General features: G+C 44.4%; 1 long non-coding RNA gene across 1 annotated transcript in view; it reads left to right on the forward strand.

The window, feature by feature from the left end:
* LOC130274092 (uncharacterized) overlaps positions 1-6,123 on the forward strand; it is a 99,679-nt gene extending 93,556 nt beyond the window's left edge. Inside the window, exon 2 of the long non-coding RNA XR_008844238.1 lies at positions 5,998-6,123. This is a non-coding gene — a long non-coding RNA (uncharacterized LOC130274092). The remainder of the gene's footprint in view (positions 1-5,997) is intronic.
* The last annotated feature ends 9,851 nt before the right edge of the window (positions 6,124-15,974 follow it).

Consider the following 15,974-nt stretch of genomic DNA (forward strand, 5'->3'; position numbering starts at 1 on the left):
AACAAAGGTCTTTCCTGGAGGAGTCTGCCTGATGGAGGCAGGAGAAGTGGAGATCAGGCAGTCAGGTGGAATGATGTGTTGCGGAGAGAGTTCAACTTCTGAGGCATCCGAGGAACGAGAGAGAGCATCGGCCCTAATGTTCTTATCGGCAGGACGAAAGTGAATCTCAAAATTAAATCGGGCAAAGAACAGAGACCACCGGGCCTGGCGAGGATTCAGCCGTTGGGCAGACTGGAGGTAGGAGAGGTTCTTGTGGTCGGTGTAGATAATAACAGGAGAACTTGATCCCTCCAGCAGATGCCTCCATTCCTCAAGTGCTAATTTAATGGCTAGAAGCTCTCGATCCCCGATGGAGTAGTTCCTCTCCGCTGGAGAGAAGGTCCTAGAGAAAAAACCACAAGCGACAGCATGCCCGGAAGAATTTTTTTGTAGAAGAACAGCTCCAGCTCCCACTGAGGAGGCATCAACCTCCAATAGGAAGGGTTTGGAAGGGTCAGGTCTGGAGAGGACGGGAGCCGAAGAAAAGGCAGACTTGAGTCGTTTAAAGGCGTCTTCTGCTTGAGGAGGCCAGGACTTGGGATCAGCATTTTTTTTGGTTAAAGCCACGATAGGAGCCACAACGGTAGAAAAATGTGGAATAAATTGCCTGTAATAATTGGCGAACCCCAAAAAGCGTTGGATAGCACGGAGTCCGGAGGGGCGTGGCCAATCTAAGACGGCAGAGAGTTTGTCTGGATCCATCTGTAGTCCCTGGCCAGAGACCAAATATCCTAGAAAAGGAAGAGATTGGCATTCAAACAGACATTTCTCAATTTTGGCATAGAGTTGGTTGTCACGAAGTCTCTGAAGAACCATACGGACATGCTGGCGGTGTTCTTCTAGATTGGCAGAAAAAATTAGGATATCGTCCAGATATACAACAACACAGGAGTATAACAGATCACGAAAAATTTCATTGACAAAGTCTTGGAAGACGGCAGGGGCGTTGCACAGTCCAAAGGGCATGACCAGATACTCAAAGTGTCCATCTCTGGTGTTAAATGCCGTTTTCCACTCGTCCCCCTCTCTGATGCGGATGAGGTTATAGGCGCCTCTTAAGTCCAATTTAGTGAAGATGTGGGCACCTTGGAGGCGATCAAAGAGTTCAGAGATGAGGGGTAAGGGGTAGCGGTTCTTAACCGTGATTTTATTAAGACCGCGGTAGTCAATGCAAGGACGTAGGGAGCCATCTTTTTTGGACACAAAGAAAAATCCGGCTCCGGCAGGAGAGGAGGATTTACGGATAAAGCCCTTTTTTAGATTCTCCTGGACGTATTCGGACATGGCAAGAGTCTCTGGGGCAGAGAGAGGATAAATTCTGCCCCGGGGTGGAGTAGTGCCCGGGAGGAGGTCGATAGGGCAATCATAAGGCCTGTGAGGAGGTAGAGTCTCAGCTTGTTTTTTGCAGAAAACATCCGCGAAGTCCATATAGGCCTTAGGGAGACCGGTTACTGGAGGAACCACAGAGTTACGGCAAGGGTTACTGGGAACCGGTTTTAGACAGTTCTTGGAACAAGAGGACCCCCAACTCTTGATCTCCCCAGTGGACCAATCCAGGGTAGGGGAATGAAGTTGAAGCCAGGGAAGTCCAAGGAGAATTTCCGAGGTGCAATTGGGGAGGACCAAAAGTTCAATCCTCTCATGATGAGATCCGATGCTCATAAGAAGGGGCTCCGTGCGGAAACGTATGGTACAGTCCAATCTTTCATTATTTACACAATTGATGTAGAGGGGTCTGGCGAGACTGGTCACCGGGATGTTGAACCTGTTGACGAGAGAGGCCAAAATAAAATTTCCTGCAGATCCAGAGTCCAAGAAGGCCACTGTAGAGAAGGAGAAGGCAGAGGCAGACATCCGCACAGGCACAGTAAGACGTGGAGAAGCAGAGTAGACATCAAGGACTGTCTCACCTTTGTGCGGAGTCAGCGTACGTCTTTCCAGGCGGGGAGGACGGATAGGACAATCTCTCAGGAAGTGTTCGGTACTAGCACAGTACAGGCAGAGGTTCTCCATACGGCGTCGTGTCCTCTCTTGAGGTGTCAGGCGAGACCGGTCGACCTGCATAGCCTCCACGGCGGGAGGCACAGGAACAGATTGCAGGGGACCAGAGGAGAGAGGAGCCGAGGAGAAGAAACGCCTCGTGCGAACAGAGTCCATATCTTGGCGGAGTTCCTGACGCCTTTCGGAAAAACGCATGTCAATGCGAGTGGCTAGGTGAATAAGTTCATGTAGATTAGCAGGAATTTCTCGTGCGGCCAGAACATCTTTAATGTTGCTGGATAGGCCTTTTTTGAAGGTCGCGCAGAGGGCCTCATTATTCCAGGACAATTCTGAAGCAAGAGTACGGAATTGTACGGCATACTCGCCAACGGAAGAATTACCCTGGACCAGGTTCAACAGGGCAGTCTCAGCAGAAGAGGCTCGGGCAGGTTCCTCAAAGACACTTCGGATTTCCGAGAAGAAGGAGTGTACAGAGGCAGTGACGGGGTCATTGCGGTCCCAGAGCGGTGTGGCCCATGACAGGGCTTTTCCGGACAGAAGGCTGACTACGAAAGCCACCTTAGACCTTTCAGTGGGAAACAGGTCCGACATCATCTCCAGATGCAGGGAACATTGGGAAAGAAAGCCACGGCAAAACTTAGAGTCCCCATCAAATTTATCCGGCAAGGATAAGCGTATCCCAGGAGCGGCCACTCGCTGCGGAGGAGGTGCAGGAGCTGGCGGAGGAGATGACTGCTGAAGCTGTGGTAGTAACTGTTGTAGCATAACGGTCAGTTGAGACAGCTGTTGGCCTTGTTGCGCTATCTGTTGTGACTGCTGGGCGACCACCGTGGTGAGGTCAGCGACAACTGGCAGAGGAACTTCAGCGGGATCCATGGCCGGATCTACTGTCACGATGCCGGCTGGCAGGTAGTGGATCCTCTGTGCCAGAGAGGGATTGGCGTGGACCGTGCTAGTGGACCGGTTCTAAGCCACTACTGGTTTTCACCAGAGCCTGCCGCAAAGCGGGATGGTCTTGCTGCGGCGGTAGTGACCAGGTCGTATCCACTAGCAACGGCTCACCTCTCTGGCTGCTGAAGATAGGCGCGGTACAAGGGAGTAGGCAAAAGCAAGGTCGGACGTAGCAGAAGGTCGGGGCAGGCAGCAAGGATCGTAGTCAGGGGCAACGGCAGAAGGTCTGGAAACACAGGCAAGGAACACACAAGGAACGCTTTCACTGGCACTAAGGCAACAAGATCCGGCAAGGGAGTGCAGGGGAAGTGAGGTGATATAGGGAAGTGCACAGGTGAACACACTAATTGGAACCACTGCGCCAATCAGCGGCGCAGTGGCCCTTTAAATCGCAGAGACCCGGCGCGCACGCGCCCTAGGGAGCGGGGCCGCGCGCGCCGGGACAGAACAGACGGAGAGCGAGTCAGGTAGGGGAGCCGGGGTGCGCATCGCGAGCGGGCGCTACCCGCATCGCGAATCGCATCCCGGCTGGCAGCGGAATCGCAGCGCCCCGGGTCAGAGGACGTGACCGGAGCGCTGCCGCGGGGAGAGTGAAGCGAGCGCTCCGGGGAGGAGCGGGGACCCGGAGCGCTCGGCGTAACAGACGCTTCCTGGGGGTGGAGAGCTAAAACCTGAGCTGACTGATACCATTTATTCATGAAAACTTATTTTGAATTATTTTGTCATATATGTAAATTCTTGTTTGCAGTTACTGTATGATGATGGGCGCTAAATCTGTATCTGTGTCATATCCCATATATTTAGGAAAAAAAAAAAAAAAGTGCTCCTGTCATGACCGGGGCTGGACAGGAATCAACTATGGCTAAAACTTAGACAAACAGACATAGCAAAGGTAAAACTAATAACCAGCACAGAGTTCAGCAGAGCTCAGGTTTACATAGCCCAACCCGAGTTCCCATTGGCTAATAGCATTAACTATTCCCTATCCAGGGGGATAAGCATGCTCCAGATGTAGAAATGATCTTTTAAAACACTGACACATCCCAGAAATAACACTTCAGCAAATGGTAACAAACCAATGGGTTGAGATAAAGTCGGCACTACCACCATAAATCCTTACTGGAGTATACACAGAACCCCTAAGCAATGATGCACTGCTGCCGCAGCTTACAAGGAAGTCCACACGAGCGGTGCTCAAGTCCCAGAGTAGCAGAGCTAATGTATATCCAAACAAGTGGAAAAGAAAGGGACGGCTACTCACTCAATTCCAATGTGTGTTTATTCAAAATCAAGGGTGCATAGGACTCACACAGGCACGTTCACAGCTGGAGCAATGTTTCGCGTTTGCACGCTTCTTCCGGCTCACTTGAGCCGGAAGAAGCGTGCAAAGGCGAAACGTCGCTCCAGCTGTGAACGTGCCTGTGTGAGTCCTAAGCACCCTTGATTTTGAAGAAACACAACGTGGAATTGAGTGAGTAGCCGTCCCTTTCTTTCTCACTTGTTTAAATGGTAACAAACAGTTAAGAAAAAATTTGGGGGGATTTGCAAGATAAATGTAAAATCCCCCAAAGTGTCAGCTCATGTCCAAATACCTCACATTCTATATTGTAAAGTCAAACCTTATATGATAAATGCAAAGGTCAGCTCACCGCCAGTAGACAGGTATTTCTTGGAGAATGCACTTTTGTTGCTGGAAGCATGGATAACTTCAAATCTCCCATCTCGATTCCAGGCATAGAATGCAAGAAGGATGGAAAATGTTTCCAGCTCCAATAGATAAAAGACCTAAACTTTATTTAGACATCATTAAAAAAAAAGTCTTACGACATCCATAAAAAATTTAACTCAAATGCATTTAAAACTATTTAAAGCTCTTACTTATAGCACCAATAAAGCATTAATTCATAGCACCAGAACCCCAATGCATGTTTCATGGCCTTCCACAGCAATGGGTAGCAATATCAGCAGCAGAAAATATGCAGCAAAATATGGCATGTGTAAACATACCCTTAAAAGGGCACCCTGCCAGTCAGCTATTGATGACCTATTCTGTTGGTAGGTTTTTATTTGTTTTTCCCTGGAAGAAGCAGCTGTAGCTTTAATATTTCACATAAGGTCTCCACCTTGACTGAATGAATGTTTGGGTGATGTCTATCTCTCCTGTCCACCTATTTGGCCCATCCAAACAATCATTGATTGATATTGAGGTAAGCAGCTGACAGAAAGCTCTGATGGTGGTTTATCTCACAGAAAACAAAAGGGTTGGTCTTACCCTTCTCTCCCCAAACATCATCTGTAGATAGATGTTAGAAAATTGGATGGTCCCATCAAAATAGGTAGGGTCAGACGACTTTTGACGTAAAGGAGTTCTGTAGTGAAATATAAATGATCCCCTATCCAAAGCCTAGGGGATAAGTTATAGATCTCCTGAACAGGGGCCCCAGCAGTATGCTGGAAGTGGGCATGCTGACCCCCAAACGGAGCGGCAGCTAACACGCCTCCCTCCATATATCCCATAGAGATACATGGAGGGGGCATATCCGCTGCGGCTACCGGTGGGGGTTGGAATGGCTGCTTCCTGCAGACTGCTGGGGCCCCTGTTCAGGAGATCGCGAGGGTCCCAGCGATTGGACCCCCTGTGATCTATAACTTATCCCCTATCCTTTGGACAGGGGATAAGTTATAAAGTTATATTTCACTGCACTACCCCCTTAAGTTTATGGGGGCCTTTAGAGTCAACTGATTGCGCTATTACTCATGCCGCTTTATCCTATTGCTATCATTTACCTTTAGGGTATGTTCACACAGCATAAAATTGATTGGCATCTTTTTTTTTCATAGGCATTTTGTCCGTAATCTGCAAATATGATGCCGCAATTTTTTTTGAGTTCTTAAAGTAGCCTCTATATCTATTATTTACGCTCAAATATAATAAAAAAATGACATATGATGTTGAATATGCTCTCCTTTTTTTACCTTTAATCGTTGTCTTTCTTAATGTTTTAGGTCCGGTGGGAAAACCGCATATGGGGCAAAAATGAGCTGACCGGAGTCAGCATATGGCTGGGATACAGAAGTGCCCGATTTTACCTTCCACCATCTGTATACGGTCCCGTATGGGTATAAACGTAATGTGAACCCAGCCTAAGATAGTGTTTTCTGTTCACTATGTTATATTCTACTTTGTAAGGTTATCAGCAGGTGTATTGTTAGCAAAAGCTATATAGATGTAATATTTTATAATACAGTGGTCCCTCAACATACGATGGTAATCTGTTCCAAACGGACCATTGTTTGTTGAAACCATCGCATGTTGAGGGATCAGTGCAATGTAAAGTACAGGACAGTGGTCTACAACCTGCGGACCTCCAGATGTTGCAAAACTACAACACCCAGCATGCCCGGACAGCCGTTGGCTGTGCGGGCATGCTGGGTGTTGTAGTTTTGCAACAACTGGAGGTCCGCAGGTTGTAGACCACTGTTAGACAAAGTTATACTCACCTGTCCCCGCCGCTCCGGACCATCACCGCTCGTCAGCGCTGCCTGGGATGTCGCCGTCCATCGCTGTCGCCGCGTCCCTGATGCTCCGGCAAGGCCTCTGCTTCCCCGGCACCCGCGCTCTCCGTCGCCGCCATCACGTCGCTATGCACGCCACTCCTATTGGATGACGGGACGGCGTGCGCAGCGACGTGATGACGACGATGGAGAGCGCCGACGATGCAGGGGATCCCGAAGAGGACGCACCGGAGCCCTGAGGACAGGTAAGTGACCATCACCGGAGCTCACGGGGCACCGTAAACGGCTATCCGGCGGCAGCTGAAGCAGTCTGCGCTGCCGGATAGCCGTTTATGTGATGGCCCCGACATACAAAAGCATCGTATGTTGATGCTGCCTTCAACATGCGATGGCCTCTGAGAGGCCATCGCATGTTGAAATTATCGTATGTCGGGGCCATCGTAGGTTGAGGGGTCACTGTACTGTATAGGGAGGGGTAAATATGAGCAGATCATTTGCCACTGGAAAATGTGTTAGTATTGTATTTAACAAACAGTGTAGAAAACAGCAATATGATAAGGAAATGACAGCGAGATTATTCTGTAAATCACAATTAGGGATTACACAATACGATGGAGCGGACGCATTCATGTAGCTACAGAAATAATCATGTAAATCAGATGGAAAATGAGCACTGATTTAGCGAATGCTGATCTAAGTTTCAATTTCATTTAGGGAAAAAAAACACACGGGAGGAAAAAGAATGTCTGCTCATACCATATGCTTTATTCTTTCTGCTACTCTGATCTGTTATTTAGTATACAGCAGACTGATGGTTGATGGTGAAAGTTTTTGGTATCTTAAAGTGTATCTGTCATATTACAGAAAAAAATTATCTTATAAACTTATATGTTACCCACTAGGTCATAAAGATGTTTTACGTGTCTTTTTTTGTGTGTCTGGCTTCTGTATTTGGCTCACAAATTCCTCCTTTCTGCTGCTCACTCATTCTGACATACACTGCTCAGGAAGGGGCATGTCCAAGCCTAGCAATGAGCCCGTCCTAACTCACCGTGCAATAACCTCTGCCCTGGGTCTGCTGTGCTGTGCTGGGTCTCATCATCCAATCACTACAGGCTGCTCTTCAATCTCCTCCTCTCTGTTTTCAGGCTGCAGACTGATAGGACAGGACAGGAGTGAGCACAGATGAGTGCTAGTCCTGCCCTCACTTACTGGACCTTGTCCCTGCCCGTGCTTCAGCTGGGACAAAGATGATGCGGCAGCCGGACAGGATTATGTTCTGGATGGTGTGGAGACCCCTAGTGGTCTTTTTTTAAGCCTTAATTCGAAAGGTTAATGATGTTTAGCCAAATATAAAGAGAGGACTTTGTCAGGAGTTTATGCTGCAAGAAACAAGGAGACGCTCCCTCATTCCAACAAACAATTTATGTGTCAGTGTTTCAGAGAAATCATAGTTTTATAAATGTCTAGGAACAAGGTTTTGAGTCCCCGTGGTTGTCCCTAGCAGCTTCCCCCCACCCTAACAGGCTTCATTGACAGGTCAGGGTAACACTGTTATATTGAAGCCGTTCAAATCCCACCAAGGACAACATCTGTATGGAGTTTGTAAGTTCTCCCTGTGTTTATGTGGGTTTCCTCCCACACCCCAATAGATTATGAACCCCAAAGGGGACAAGGGCTGATTTGAATGATGTAAAAGCACTGTGGAATATGATGCTGCCATATAAATAAAGAATTATTATTATTTATGTATAGGGACAGATCTACCAATCAAATCTGGAGCCGGGGACCTTGCTGTGACTCTAAGCCCTGCTCCTGGACAGTTTTACTAATATTTTGTCTGACATGACAGGACTTCATAGTTCATTATATTAAGAGGTCCTGTCCTTGTTTCTAGCTGCTCATAGTAGCATAAAGCTCCGGTTTCCCTTATCTTATCCACTTCCTTAAAGGGGTACTCCGGTGGAAATTTTTTTTCTTTTAATCAGCTGGTGCCAGAAAGTTAAACAGATTTGTAAATGACTTCCATTAAAAAATCTTTACCCTTCCAGTACTTTTAAGCAGCTGTATGCTACAGAGGAAATTATTTTCTTTTCTAATTTCTTTTTTGTGTTGTCCAGAGCAGCATAGGTTTGCAATGGGGATTTTCTCCTGCTCTGGACAGTTCCTGATACGGGCATCAGGTGTCAGCAGAGAGCACTGTGGACAAGACAAAAAAGAAAATCAAAAAAGAAAATAATTTCCTCTGTAGCATACAGCTGCTAAAAAGTACTGGAAGGGTAAAGATTTTTTTAATAGAAGTAATTTACAAATATGTTTAACTTTCTGGCACCAGTTGATTAAAAAAAATAATAAAAATGTTTTTCACCAGAATACCCCTTTAAACTACAGGGATACAGATAATAATAATTCCTTTATTTTTACAACACCATCATATTCCACAGCCCTGTACGGAGCTTGTCGTCAGTTAAACTGTTCCCTGTTCCCATTGGAGCTCACAATCTAAATCCCCCATCAGTATGTTCATTTTATATCATGCTGAAGAGGATATCTTTCTGATTTATATTCACACATATTTATTTCAGGTAGAAATGATCTTTGTAAACCAGGGGTTGTCTGAATGTTCTCTTCCGATGTATTATAATAGATTTGGAGGCAGCTTTCTGCATACATTTCCAGATACACTCATCTGACTTGACTTGGAGATCTATTACTAGTGGCAGGTCCGGAGGTTCTGGCAGATGACATATAATCATTATTCAGTCATGACAATTACAGAACAAAGTCGTTACTTTACTTAGCGCTGGGGTATTAATTGAAAGATTCTAAAATTTACATAGCAACGTTATTGTGTATGGACAGAGGCCAACAGATTTAAAAGGGTACTCCGGTGGAAAACTTTTTTTTTTTTAAATCAACTGGTGCCAGAAAGTTAAACAGATTAGTAAATTACTTCTATTAAAAAATCTTAATCCTTCCAGTATTTATTTGCTGCTGAATACTACAGAGGAAATGATTTTCTTTTTGGAACACAGAGCTCTCTGCTGACATCATGACCACGGTGCTCTCTGCTGACACCTCTGTCCATTTTAGGAATTGTCCTGAGCAGCATATGTTTTCTATGGGGATTTTCTTCTACTCTGGACAGTTTTTAAAATGGACAGAGATGTCAGCAGAGAGCACTGTGGTCATGATGTCAGCAGAGAGCTCTGTGTTCCAAAAAGAAAATAATTTCCTCTGTAGCATTCAGCAGCTAACAAGTACTGGAAGGATTAAGATTTTTTAATAGAAGTAATTTACAAATCTGTTTAATTTTCTGGCACCAGTTGATTTAAAAATAAAAATAAAGTTTTCCACCGTAGTACCCCTTTAAAATTCAGCTTTCATATTGGAAGGTATATTTTGAACCCTGCACATCGATGACTTAAAAGGGTACTCCGTCTCTAGACATCTTATCCCCTACCCAAAGGATAGGGGATAAGATGCCTGATCGCGGAGGTCCCGCCGATGGGGACCCCCGTGATCTCCGTGCTGCACCCGGCGTTCGTTTAGAGTGTCAGCTTCAGTGCCAGAAGCTCGTGATGTCATGACCACGCTCCGCTCATGATGTCACAGCCACGCCCTCTCAATGCAAGTCTATGGGAGGGGGCGTGACAGCCGTCATGCCTCCTCCCATAGACTTGCATTGAAGGGGCATGGCCGTGACATCACGAGCGGGGCGTGACTGTGACATCACAAACTTCCACCCTGCATCGCCAGTCATCCGGCATGGAACAAAGTTTGCTCCATGCACTGAATGTCTGGGGTGCTGGAGCCGAGATCATGGGGGTCCCTCGCGGCAGGATCCACGCGATCAGACATCTTATCCCTTATTCTTTGGATAAGGGGCAGAGTACTCCTTTAAGGCCCTATTAAATTCCCCAAGCCCGATTGTAAATCACTGGATTGTTCGTGAGGCCCTTTCCTGCAATCAGCTGCCGGCCGATGATTTTTGTTGAACAACTGAAACATTTGTGTTTTCTCGTTCATCTGCCGACAGCTGACCCTATTACATTATTGTATCCTGTGTAATAAAGCCTTTATTTAACATGATTTTGTTTATAGAAGAAGACAGCTACATACAGGCACAGTATGGGATTAGATTGCCTTTTGTCTGCCCCAGTTCTCTAGTAACATATATTGTGTCAGACTCTGTGGAGTACAGCCAATTTTTATTAATTAATAATTGAGTTAGAGCTATTTTACGTACAAGATACATCAAATTTTTTGATTTGCCTTTTTCTGTCTCATATCTGTAATTCTCTTTTCCAGGAATGCTTAAAGTTAGTCAATGTCACAGGGCCAATCTGTCAAACTGCTTCCACCACCATATAGTACTGTATGATCAATAGTATGTTTTGTTGCTGTGAAGTGCTTTCCAGCAGGTATAATACTACTACTATTCTCTATAAAGGGCCTCTTTTGACTCATCTGTCCATGGAATATTATTTCAAACACATTGAGGTTTGTCTGCTTAGTAACATTGTAACATAGTTTGTAAGGTTAAAAAAAAGACGAGTTCATTGAGAACAACCTGAAACCCTACTGTGTTGATCCAGAGGAAGGGGGGGAAAAAAACCATGAGGCTGATGTCAAATGCCCCATGACAGAGGAAAAATTCCTTCCTGACCCGAATATGATGATCAGAATAAATCTCTGGGTCAGCGTTCTATCCCCATAAATCTAGTATCCATAGTCTCTAAGTCAGACATCACAATGTCAGGTGGCAGAGAGTTCCATATTCTCACTGCTCTTACAGTAAAGAATCCCTGTCTGTGATGATGGTGAAACCGTCTTTCCTCTAGACGTAGAGGATGCCCCCTTGTCATGGTTAAAAGCCTAGGTATAAGAAAGATCTCTGTACTGTCCATTCATATATTTGTACATTTTGATCAGATCGCCCCTAAGACATTTCTACTACATAACCCCAAGCTTTATAACCTGTCTTGGTCCTGTAATCCTCCCATACCATCTATTATCCTTGTTACCCTCCTCTTCACCCTCTCCACCCTCTCCAGCCATGTCCTTCTTATATATAGTGTTGGGCATGAATATTCGCAATGCGAATATTTATCGCGAATATCACATATTTGCGAATTTGCTAATATTGCAAATATAGCGCTATATATTCGCAATTACGAATATTCACATTTTTTTTCACAGTACATATCACAGTGATCATCCCTCCCTGCTTCCAGCTTGTGGTGTAAACAAGGAAATATCGTGGATTCGAATATGGCCTATGCTGCTCAACACTACTTATATACAGTGGCCAGAATTGGAGTTCCATATGTGGTCTGACGAGTGATTTATACAGAGGCAAAATGATGTCCCTGTCATGAGCCTCTATCCCTCTGTCCCTTTGTTAGCCTTGGCAGCAGTTGCCTGGCACTGATCAATAAAGTAGAGTTTACTGTCCACCAGCACCCCCAAGTCTTTTTAAGTAGTAGTTTTATCTAATGTTTTATTATTTAGCACATAATTGTACATTTTGGGGGAGATTTATCAAAACCTGTGCAAAGGAAAAGTTGCCCTGTTGCCCATAGCGACCAATCAGATTGCTTCTTTCATTTTGCAGAGGCCTTTTCAAAAATGAAAGAAGCAAGCTGATTGGTTGCTATGGGCAACTGGGCAACTTTTCCTCTGGACAGGTTTTGATAAATCTCCCCCTTTGTTTTTAAGGCCCAAATGCATAGCCTTACATTTCCCCACTTTAAACTTCATTTGCGTTTGTGTTTGTGCCCAAGCCTCCAGCTTCCCCAGATCCCTCTTTAATATTATGTTATCATCCTCTGTGGTGATCACCCTACCCAGTTTGGTGTCATCTGCAAATATATAAATTCTTGTTTTGTTAAATTATTTAGCATGACATTCTCTTGGAAATCAGTGGTTTCTACCTTGTTATTCTTCCTTGAATTCCAGTTTTGAAATATAATATTCTTGTTGTGGAGTCACAACATATACATTTGCTATGCAGGTTAGTTAAAGAGGTCTGTAGCCCTTCTGGATGTTTCCTTGGGATTTTTTTTTTTACTGTTTCCACCTCATCCTGGGCTCATTTTGGCAATTTAATCATTCCTGGGAGGATTTACTGCTTAATAGCTCTCACCGTGGTTCAGTGATGCTCTAAAACATTGCTAATAGCTTTGCTAACCTTATCAGATATTTTTTATTTCAACATTTATTCTTATATCATTCTGAGTGTTAGTATTTTTCTCACCAGTGCACATAAGGAGCCAAAAATTACTTTAGCAGCAGTATAATTCTTTACAATATTGAAGTATTACATATATAAGGTACATAATGTTTATGTTGTGAGAGCCTCTAGTTTTAACCCCTTAAGGACCGGGGTTTTTTCCGTTTTTGCATTTTCGTTTTTTGCTCCTTGCCTTTAAAAAATCATAACTCTTTCAATTTTGCACCTAAAAATCCATATGATGGCTTATTTTTTGCGCCACCAATTCTAATTTGTAATGACGTCAGTCATTTTGCCCAAAAATCTACGGTGAAACGGAAAAAAAAATCATTGTGCGACAAAATTGAAAAAAAACCGCAGTTTTGTAACTTTTGGGGGCTTCCGTTTCTACGTAGTACATTTTTCGGTAAAAATGACACCTTATCTTTATTCTGTAGGTCCATACGATTAAAATGATACCCTACTTATATAGATTTGATTTTTTCGGACTTCTGGAAAAAATCATAACTACATGCAGGAAAATTAATACGTTTAAAATTGTCATCTTCTGACCCCTATAACTTTTTTATTTTTCCGTGTATGGGGCGGTATGAGGGCTCATTTTTTGCGCCGTGATCTGAAGTTTTTAACGGTACAATTTTTGCATTGATAGGACTTATTGATCGCTTTTTATTCATTTTTAAATGATATAAAAAGTGACCAAAAATGCACTATTTTGGACTTTGGAATTTTTTTGCGCGCACGCCATTGACCGAGCGGTTTAATTAATGATATATTTTTATAATTTGGACATTTACACACGCGGTGATACCATATATGTTCATTTTTATTTTTATTTACACTGTGTTTTTTTTTTTATTGGAAAAGGGGGGTGATTCAAACTTTTAATAGGGGAGGAGTTAAATGATCTTTATTCACTTTTTTTTTTCACTTTTTTTTGCAGTGTTATAGGTCCCATAGGGACCTATAACACTGCACACACTGATCTTCATCATTGATCACTGGTTTCTCATAAGAAACCAGTGATCAACGATTCTGCCGCATGACTGCTCAGGCCTGGATCTCAGGCCCCTACCTGCCTCCTCGCTGTCCTGTCAGCTGTTCGGGATGCCGTGATTAGCCGCGGCTATCCCGAACAGCCCGACTGAGCTAGCCGGCCACTTTCGGTTTCACTTTTAGCCGCGCGGCTCAGCTCTGAGCGCGAGGCTAAAGGGTTAATAGCGCGCGGTGCCGCGATCGGCACTGCGCGCTATTAGAGGCGGGTCCCGGCTTCACTATGACGCCGGGCCCGCCGTGATATGACGCGGGGTTACTGTGTAACCCCGCGTTATATCAGGAGAGCAGGTCCAAGGGCGTACCTGTACGCCCTTGGTCCTTAAGGGGTTAAAGGACTTATTTCATCAAAAAAATTGGGAAATGTATCAATTTTGTCTATCTTTGCAGCATTTTCTTGTTAGACAGTCCTTGATTTGGACATATTTATTATTCTGAAAGGAGGCTGTGTCGCTTTCTCTAGTATGTATGTCACAGAGCCAAAATTTGTCTTTAGACTGTTTTTTGTGTCTAGAAAAGGTGCAAAAAATGTGCAAGCAGGGTTTATTTGCGCCTTTCTTGCGCCTTTTGGTTTATACATTTCTGCTGATTTTGAGTTGCAATCCAATGATTTTGGCAATACGTGTGATATGGAAGGGTTTTATGAACTGCGCCTTTTTATGAAAAGGTGCAAAGCCACTGAAAAGTCTCTAAAATTACACCAGCCCAGACTGCATATGAAGAGAGAAATTTCAGAAAATTTGACCTGCACAAAATTTATCAAATGCTCTGTGACCATTTAATAAATTTGGCGCTCCTACACATTACCAGCACACAAAAAAAGGTGCAAAAAAATGCTTCACTTACACCTACAATGATAAATGCTTCACTTACACCTACAATGATAAATGCCAGCCAATGGCTCCAACATCCTTTAGAAGTCCACCTTCATTTTTTGCATCCATTTACATACATATTTCATCCACTGAAAAATTGTTGGGATGCAACTATTTTGGGGGGTGAAAATGTTGCCATATGTTGCTATATGTAATTGCATAACTGAAACCTGAGCACCTGTTTCTTTATTTAATAAGTACTGTTCTGGCCATTAGACCACTATGTCAACACAACAAATTTCCTCTGATGTTTTTATACGTGTTATGAAGACATTTTTGAATGTATCAAGATCGGTAGAAAGTGAACCAGGTACTTCTGTGCGAACATGTAATCCCAGAAAATAGCTCCTGATAGCTATGGTATGAATTGCAGCTGGCTGTGTTCTTGGGTGCAGACTTCTAAAGCAATAGGGCATCAAATATATACCATGTGGAGAAAAGAAATGAAGTCGCACTCACCCGAACAAATCTTCAGCGTGATGAAAACTTTTATTCCAACATTAATACTGCAGATAACAGGAATACAATTTTGTAGCAGGGAGCGAGGGCTGGCAAGGCTCTCAGACGCAGGGCATAGCACTGATAGGCTACTAGTTTCACCAAGGTATTTGTTCAGGTGAGTGCGACTTTATTTCTTTTCTCCACATGGTATATTTTTGAATGTATATTGATAAATGTCCTCTCATTTTTTGATATCAGTGTTTTACTAACCTGTTAAAGCTCAACTGTTATGAACTCCAGGCTATATAACCTACACACAGCCTTTGTACTGTGTGCAGATGGTGTGTACAGCACCATGTTTATCTTATTTTTGCAGGCTTTTATCACCCCAAAAAATGCTTTTGATCGCAGCCACACACAGTCGGTTAGGCATAGCGCGAGGTACACTATGCCCCACCGCCGCCATGCCCACCTCCCCATAGGTCAGCGCTGAGACCGCTGTGTGATTGACACACAGGTCCCAGCGCAGGTGCCCCTCAGCTCAGCTAACGTGCGAGCCAAAAACAAGTTTATTGAGATATGCACCTTTTATAATTTATGTACTGTACTCCGTGCCTGCTATCCTCTTGCTTCTTCTTTCTTCTCTCCGGCAAACATGCGCAAGACAGTCCCTGTTACTAGAGGCAGAGAGTACATGTGCTCTCTACCTCTAGCACTGCACAGGTGCGCTGAAGAGGCAGGCGGCGTGAGTGAGCGCTTGCCCGGATATCATATGCCGCAGCGCTTATTAGCTGAGCTGAGGGGCACATGCGCTAGGACCTGTGTGTCAATCACACAGCCGTCCTAGTGATGACATACAGGGG

Source organism: Hyla sarda, chromosome 5 (genome assembly GCF_029499605.1).
Source record: "Hyla sarda isolate aHylSar1 chromosome 5, aHylSar1.hap1, whole genome shotgun sequence".
Lineage (NCBI taxonomy): Eukaryota > Metazoa > Chordata > Amphibia > Anura > Hylidae > Hyla > Hyla sarda.